We start from the raw sequence: 9,395 nt of genomic DNA, 5'->3' as shown, positions 1-9,395 counted from the left end.
CTTTTCCCTTTTATATTGGGGGAGTTTTAGCATGGAATTCACCTTGGGACTTGAGAGGGAAGATCCTGCCCCCTATTATCCCACTTGATGGGAGGAGACCCACGAGAAATCAAAGGGATTGTGTTGGGTAACCACAATGGAATGTTCATATACAATTAAGTGATATGTATGAGGAATTCAGAGAAACATGAGAAGATTTAGATGAGCTGATGCATAGTCAAGTAAGCCAAACCAGAAAAACAGTAAACATAGACTACAATAATTTACATAGAGAAACCTACTTTAAAAACCAGCCAAACTGAGTAATTGAAAGACTAATAATAGCTCCAGGGAAACAAATAATGAAACACACTTCCCTCCTCTTGGTAGAGAGGTGGCAGGCCTATGAGAGCAGAATGGTGTATACATTGTTAAATATGGCCATTGTATCAGCCATTTGGGCTTAGCTATATTTCTTCGTTAAAAGGAAGGGTTCATTCTATGGGTAGGAAGTTTAATCTTAATTATTAACATTTTCTCCATAACTCTTAATTCTAGACAATCAACAAAACAGTAAGTCATGCACTCATTTGTAGCCTTTGCGTATTTCCAGTTTCTGAAGTATAAATTTTCACACTGAATATTTAACAACGGGCTCATGTTTGAGCTGGCTCTACTATACCCCTGCCCTAACCTTGCCTTTACCTTCCCACCTGGCTTTTCAGCTGTCTTCACCAACTAGTTTGTAAGATCTTTAAAGGCAAGCACTGTCTCTCTTTTTGCTTGTATTTGTTATCCCCAGCATTTTGTATATAGTAGGCACTTAATAAATGCTTGGTGTCTTGTTGACTTATAGTAGTCCTTAATCATTTTGTCAGTGGCTACTATTTTCTACCTTGTATAACAGTTTGTACATGAAGGATTTTTTGTTAAGGTTATCCTCATTCTTCATAAGGCAACTTTGTGTGAAAACCTATTTATTATAATATAAAACTCTTTTCATCTATGATTTTATCAGTAGGGAGAGCTTGACATCATCAGAACTCCTGGTATGAAAATAGCTCCATGGAAGCACCCAGGTGGCAGAGCGGATAAGAATGCTGGGCCTGGAGTCTGGAAGACCTGAGTTCTAATCCCACCTCAAGACATTTAATAACTGTGTGACCTTGGCCACATCACTGAATCTGTTTGATTCAGTTTCCTTACCTATAAAGTGGGAGCATTGATAGCACCTACCTCCCAAGGTTATAGTGAGAATAAATCAAAATCAAGTATTTGTAAAGTATTTAGCACAGTGCCTTTATATAGCACACAGTAGGTGCTGTATAAATGCTAATTATCGTCATCATCATCATCATTAAATGAGCATCTCTTGTGTAACATAGTCTTACAGAATTACATAACATGGGATGCATCGAATGACAGGACTTCCATCCAAATCTTCCCTCGACTCCCGGGTTGTCCCTCTGTCTGGTTCAGCCCAGACCTGAAGCAGAGAAACAGTCTGTTAATATCCCTGATGAGAGACCCTCTAGGCTTTGCTGCAAGACCTCCCGAGATAAGGACCTCAGAATTTCCTGAGGCAGCCCATTTCACTATTGGACAGCTCTAATAGTTAAGAAGAACAGGTAGGTGGTACAGCGGATAGAGTGCCAGGCCTGGAGTCAGGAAGACTCACTTTCCTGAGTTCAAATCCAGCCTCAGACACTTACTAGCTGTGTGACCCTAGGCAACCCTATTTGCCTCAGTTTCCTCACCTGTAAAATGAGCTAGAGAAAGAAATGGCAAACCAGTCCAAGATCTCTGCCAAGAAAACCCCAAATGGGATCAAGAGTTGGACAGGACTAAAGTGACTGAATAACATTCTTATATGTACTTCTATGTCTCCCTCAGTGAACTATAAGCTCCATTTAAGGGCTGAGATTGGTTTTTTAGAACAGCTAAATGGTACCGCGCCTAAGGTTAGGAAGACTCATTTTCCTGAGTTCAGATCCAGCCTCAGACACTTACTAGCTGTGTGACCTTGGGCAAGTCACTTAACCCCACTTGTCTCAGTTTCCTCATCTGTAAAATGAGCTGGAGAAGGAAACAGCAAACCATTCAGGTATCTTTGTCAAGAAAACCCCAAATGAGGTCATGAAGAGTCGGACACGACTGAAACAACTGAACGACAACAAAAATAGTTAAGGATGGTTCTCCCATACATTGAGCCAAAGTATGCTTCTCAACATTGGTCTTCCATTCATTTCTGCTAGTTTTATTCACTGAGGCCAAGGAAAATTGTACATAATTCTTGTGCTACAGGATCATAAAATTTAGTTCTGGAAGGAACCCTGGGGGCCAATAAATCAGAAAACTTATTTTACAGCTAGGGAAACTGAGGCAAAGAGAAAGGAAGTAATTTGCCCAAGGAAATGGAGGTAAAAAGCACAGGCAGAATTTAAACCCATGTCCTCTGACTCGAAATCCAAATCCTGGTAAAAAAAAGTCTTCCCTTCTCCAGGTTAAAAATCCTCTGTTCTTTCCATAGTATATACACTGCCAAAGCAAGCACCATGACTGTGCAGTTCTTTCAACTAATCCTCATGTTATATGGTTTAGAGCCTGTAGTTACCTGTCTTTGTGTTCTGTTCAGTTTGTCAAAGGCTTTAATTTAATTCTACAAGTGCATATAGGTGTTAATTAATGATTAGAGATTATATATGTAATTCCTCCTCCTGGAACTACCCAGCAACTCATAGCCTCCCTCATGAATTGTGTTCCTTGGAGAGATGATTACTATCCAGGTTTAAGGTTCTCTGTGGGTCCACACTCTTAAAACTATATCTCAGGAGCCCCCACAGATATAATTACCTATAATAATCAGGCAGGGGATGCAATGAACTCAAAGCCAGGAGATACAATGAGTTCATTTAATAAGAAGGCACCGTAAGAACACCAGCTATAAAATATTCCCCCTTCCATAACATGGGGCATATAAATACACATTGTGACAATGTGAATATTAGGCATGTAGTATACTCTAGTAGTGAAACATTCACATAGGGAACACATGGTCAAGGCAACTCATACCTCCAGTACTGTAGGGTCTTAATGTCCTTTCTCTTCTCATGGTGTCCTTACACTGTATCTCTGCTGGGCATTGCCACTCAGCTGGGCTCTTTGGTTCTGATTCTCTCTAAGCTCAACTTTCAATAGCCATGCCTAATTCTCTCTTAAATCCCTGTCTTCCTCTCTTCTCTCCTGCCAGGGGTCATACTTCTCAGACAGGCCTCCACTGAAGGTCTCTGCTCCCTGCCAGGTACTATTTCTCCTGCTGAGTAATTAGCTCTGATCCAAAGCCCCATGGCCAGTGGGGCACGTGGAGAGAAGAGTGTGGAAGAGAAGCCCCCCACTCCCACCCCAACATCCACTGCTCTCCAGTTGATGGGCAAAATGAAAAGCGAAGAGTGATCTCCTCTCAGAAAGTGGATTCATCTTCCCTATTGGGTTCTCTTCTCTACTCCCTGAGTTCACACTCCACAGATTTCTCTTTTACTGTGTCTCCAGAAGCACCAAGCTAACTTTTTAAAGACCACTGGGGACATGGCCAATCTTTTGTCAGCCAATGGTTAACCCCTTTTCAATTGAATTAGGAAAAACATCATGCTGTGTAAATGGGTAACAAGGCATAGATACATTTTTTACTTTATTTGATACATTACTTTATTTGACACATTAATTCCTTGTTGTCTCTGTTACCTGATCCTTTATTCTTGTAACTACATTTCCTGGGCTGGGGATGGGGATAGAGAATGAATTGATTAGGGATAGACTGCCCAACTCCCCTTCCTGCATATATAATGCTACCTTGGAACTGGAAAGAATTTTAATTAACATCTGTTCCAACATCTTTATTTAACAGGTAAGGAAACTGAGCCCCTGTATCAGGAGGGCCGAGTTTATAATCTCAAAGAAGATCATAAACATGTCTGAAAGGTTCGGAATCGCCGGATAGAAGAAACTCTCAAAGTAGAAGGCAGAAGAATCAAAACATTTATTTAGGCTCCACAGTAACCAACCCATGAACCAGAAGCCCCATTTTGATATGTTGGTCATAATCTTCCAGGCCCAATAGGTACGCCTTGAAAGAGTAACCAGGAGGCTACAGAGAAACATGATTGCGTAAAGCAAAATCATGTTTCCCCCTTGATGGTAATAAGATTACCCACTGGACTGAAGTCTTTGTTCAGCTTCCTCCCGTAGATCAGCTCTGCTGCTGGCAGCTCCTGCCTCAGCTGTGTCTGTTTCTGAAACTGAAGCTGCAACTGAAACTGACGATGTAACGGTCGTAACTGCCTCTGGCTCCAACCGGAAAAGGAAAGAGAGGAAGAACTCTCCGAGCTGTCCTCTCCCCTCCCATAGGGTCTCCGACATCATCAAGCTCCGCCCGAATGACCAGGGCTGATTGGTTCTTGAGTTGGCTCCTCCCCCTAGGGTAGACCAGGTTCTGGAGCTAACACCTCCCCTCAGCCAGCCCCATGACTCCCCACACAGGAAGCCGTCTGCCTCCCGGCATGCTCCCCGGGCCTCCTGCCCCGGAAGAGCAAGCCACAGTGTCCAGAGGCTCAATGAGGCAAGCTGAGCCATTCAAAGAAAACAAAAGCCATTATGGCTACAGCCCCAAGGAAGTTTAGCAGTTCAACCAGTGTCACTAAGCTCGTTAGCAGAATATCCAGAACAAGAAATGAGATCTCCTAAATCCTAGTACAGAACTCTCTCCACATCTTGCTGCATTCGGATTCTTTGTCACTAATGATAAATCCTTCCCACCCCATCCCTCACAAATACATTTACTTTTTTGGGGGAGGGGAGGCAGGCCTCTAATTTCCTATTTGGCATTTGAGGGAACTCCCCAACAGAAACAAGATTATTTTTTATTTGAAAATCTCTAAATATCATTAATTTTTCATGTCCTCAGAGTTTTCAAATGTGGTAGATCTATTTTGACCATTGACATAATTTCCTTCTTGAGAGCTCCGTTGGATCATGGAATGTTGTTTGGAAGGGATCTTAGAGACCATCTAGCCCGCCCTCTTCATTTTGTAGGAAACTGAGGCCCAGAATGGTTACATGACTTGCCCATGGTCACACAGGTGGCAATTAACAGAGAAGAGACAGGAACCCAGGCCTTCTCCCTCCGAATTTGTTGTTCTTTCCACCATACGTCATTGCCATTGGTCCAAGCTATACTGCCCATTTGGGTGGTTCATTTTCTTTTTAAAACTCTATTCATGGGGCAGCTAGGTGGTGCAGTGAGTAGAGCACCAGCCCTGGAGTCAGGAGAACCTGAGTTCAAATCCAGCCTCAGACACTTGACACACTTACTAGCTTTGTGACCTTGGGCAAGTCACTTAACTCCAATTGCCCTGCCCTCCCCACTCCAAAAAAAAAAGAGAAAAATATAATTTAAAAAATAAAACTTTATTCATTTGCAAATGCTTTTTGTTGCATTTGGTTTCATTCTTTTTATTAAAAAATTATATTTCTCTTTTTAAATGATATTTGACAATTGACATCTGGATTTTCTGTATGCTTTCTCTGGGACAAATGACTCCAGGCCCAGCTTGGTTTGCTACTTTTCTGAAACCATTTGTCAGTCTTTGAAGTTGTGGAGATATGGCATTACTCAAAAGTGATGTCATTCAGGAACGCAGAGTTTTGCAACCTACACGCTCTAGTCAGAAACTCATGGCCAAGAACACTTTAACCCACATGCTCAAGACCACAACACAGCGGCAACTCTGGCCCTGACCACTGATGGGAAATGAGTCCCAGGGCTGAGGCCCCCTTCTGAAACCACTCTTCTCACGGCTCACATGCTCAGAACTACTCATCTTGCTTCATATTCTAGGCGCGGGTCCTTAAGCAACTGAGAGCCAAGTCCTTATGTAAGCTTTAAAGAGTATATACCACATGCTAAAATCCTCCTTGTTGAATGTAGGGATATCTTTGCTTTTGCATTTGAATACCCAGTATGTGACATACTCAGCACTTAAATGATTTCTAAATTCATTCATTCATTCAATATTATAACATCATAACCCTGAGACCTAATATTGGAGGTCATCTAGTCTAACTCCCTAGTTTTACAATTGAGGAAACTGAGGCCCAGAGAGAGGAAGCAATGTGTACAAGCTCACCACGCTAGTAAGTGGCAAAATTGGAACTTGAAGCAGTTTGCATATACAAACTTCTAATCTAGAAACATGTTAGCGCAAATATGGCCACCATTTTTTCTGCCAGCAATTCCTGAGCGTGATTGAGGTCGTACAATCCCCTTTCAAGGAAATAACAATGTGAGGGAGAACATTGCCAGGGAGCAAGGAGGTCAGTGATGCCTCCATTAAGAGTTTGAGAACTGAATCCTTTGTGGAAAATAGGCACATCTGCCATTGTCTCTGACATTGAGTAGTATTTTCCTAGTTAAGTGGCACAGTGGATAGTGCTCTGGGCCTTGAGTCAAGAAGACATATCCAAGTTCAAATCCAGCCTCACCTACTTCCTAGCTGTGTGACCCTGGGTAAGTCACTTAACCTATGCCTACGTTAGTTTCCTCAATTGTCAAATGGAGGCAATAAGAACACTTACCTCCTAGGGTTGTCGTGAGATTCAAATGAGATAATATTGGTAAAGCGCCAGTGACTGGCACATAGTAGGCACTTAATAAATGTTTATTCTTTTTCCTTCCCTTCCTCATTTATAATTGTTCGCCTACAACTTATAGGAAGGCACTGTGATATAGCGAAAACTATGTTGGATTTGGAGTTAGATATCCAGGATTTGAATTATGGCTCTCCCAGTTACTACTTGTGTAACCCTGGGCAAGTCATTACCTGTTCTGGGCCTCCGTTCCTCAGCTGCAAAATGAAGAAATTAGACTAAAAAAAATAAAATAAATTTTATACAAAATATATTTTATTATATTTAATTAATGTATTTAATTTTAATATAATTTAAATAAAATTATTTATTTATTATTTAAATAATATAATTTAAATAACATACTTAATTTATTACATTTAATTAATATTTAAATTATATCTTATACAAAACATATAAAATATAAAAATAAATTGATATAGCACCTATTATGTGCCAGGCACTATGCTAAGCACTTTACAAATATTACCTCCCTTGATCCTTACAACAACCCTAGGAGGTAGGTGTTATGATTATCCCCATTTTACAATCGAGGAAACTGAGACAGATGGAGGTTCAGTGACTTTCCCAGGGTCATACAGCTAATAAGTATTTGAGGCTAGATTTGAGCTCAGTCTCCTTGACTCCAGTTCCATATACTATACCAACTTACTGTCGAACTAGATGACCAGTAAGATTCTTCCTAGCTCTAAATCTATGATATAATTTATCTATAGTTGAAAGCCTAAAGGGCATCCAGATTTTTCTCTAGTATGTGGGTAGTCTGTCCTCTTTCATGTAGGCATTTATAATGATGCCAAAAGGCCCCCTGCATATATTGTAAATAATCATCAGCCACCTAGGATCACCACTCTGCTCCATGAGGCAGATGCTAAAATGCTGATAGTTGTTTGTCATGGTGGGGGAGGGGGGAGATTAAAGAGAATGATAGAATCATAGATGACAGAGATAGACAAAGACCTTAGAGGTCATTTGGTCCAACCGCCTCATCAATATGTACAGAAACTAAGGCTCAGAGATGTGAAGTAATTTGCTGAAAGTTATGCAATTAATCAGTGGCAGAGTCAGAATTTGAAATGGGATTTCCAGATCCTCCCATCTATACTAAAGAAGAAACAGGAAAATAACTCCATCCATAGTAACCAAGGCAGTTTCCACAGAAGGGTTCATTGCATCATAGATTTAAAGCAGAAAGTGACTCTAAAGACTACCTAGTGAAAGCCTCCTATTTTACACAGGAGGGAACTGAGTGACTTGTCAAGGGTCACATAAATAGTGATGAGATAAGATGTTTAGGAAAGTAGGATCAATAATAATTTCAATTGCAGCAGTACTTTAAAGCTTGTCTCAGAAGACAACAAATTCACAATTGCTACATCTAATATCTCAAAGAAAAATGTGAGTTGGTCTCAGGCCCAAAAAGAATTCCTGGAAGAGCTCAAAGGGAATTTTAAAAATCAAATAAGGGAGGTAGAGAAAAAATAGGGAAAAGAAATGAGAGGAATGCAAGAAAATCATGAAAACAGAGTCAACAGCATGGTAAAAGAAGCACAAAACATACTGAAGACAAGAACTCCTTAATCAGCAGAATTGGCCAAATGGAAAAAAAGAGGTACAAAAATTCACTGAAGAAAAAAACTCCTTAAATTTGAAATGGTTAAATGGAAAAACAGGTACAAAAGCTAACTGAATAAAACTATTCCTTAAAAATTAGAATTGGACAAGTGGAAGTTAATGACTCCATGAGACATCAAGAAACAAACAAATTTTTAAAAATGAAAAAATAGAAGAAAAATATGAAATATCTCATTTGAAAAACAACTAACCTGGAAAATAGATTCAGGAGAGATAATTTAAGAATTGTTGCACTATCTGAAAGCCATGATCCAAAAAGAGAGCCTAGATATCATCTTTCAAGAAATTATCAAGGAAAACTGCTCTGATATTATAGAACAGGGGTGGGGAATTTGCAGCCTTGAGGCCACATGTGGCCCTCTAGATCCTTAAATGTGGTCCTTTGACTGAATCCAAACTTCACAGAACAAAACCCCTTAATGAAAGGATTTGTTCTATAAAACTTGGACTCAGTCAAAAGACCACACCCAAGGGCCTTGACACTACATATTCCCCACTCCTGTTCTAGAACCAGAAGGTAAAATAGAAATTGAAAGAATCCACTTATCACCTTCTGAAAGAGATCCCAAAATGAAAACTCCCAGGAATATTATAGCCAAATTCCAGTGCTTCCAGATCAAGGAGAAAATATTGCAAGGAACAAAAAAGAAATAATTCAAATATCATGGAGCCACAGTTAGGATAACACAAGATTTAGCCACTTCTACATTAAAAGAATTGGAAGGCTTGGGATATGATATTCTGGAGTGCAAAGGAGCTAGGATTATAGCTAAGAATCACCTACCCAACAAAACTGAGTATAATCCATTGTGGGGGCAGAGATGGACATTCAATGAAATAGAGGACTTTCAAGCATTCCTGATGAAAAGACCAGGGCTGAATAGAAAATCTGACTTTCAAATACAAGACTCAAAAGAAGTATAAAAAAGTAATCAAGAAAAAGAAATCATAAAGGATTCAATAAGGTTAAACTGTTTACATTCCTACATGGGAAGATGATACTTGTAACTCCTAAAAACTTTCTCATTATTAAGGCAGTTAGAAGGAGTATACATAGACAGCAGGCATGTATATAAGCT

Source organism: Trichosurus vulpecula, chromosome 9 (assembly GCF_011100635.1).
Source record: "Trichosurus vulpecula isolate mTriVul1 chromosome 9, mTriVul1.pri, whole genome shotgun sequence".
In the NCBI taxonomy this organism is placed as follows: Eukaryota; Metazoa; Chordata; class Mammalia; order Diprotodontia; family Phalangeridae; genus Trichosurus; species Trichosurus vulpecula.
The sequence above is the reverse complement of the archived record's forward strand: the minus strand, read 5'-3'. Positions refer to the sequence as shown.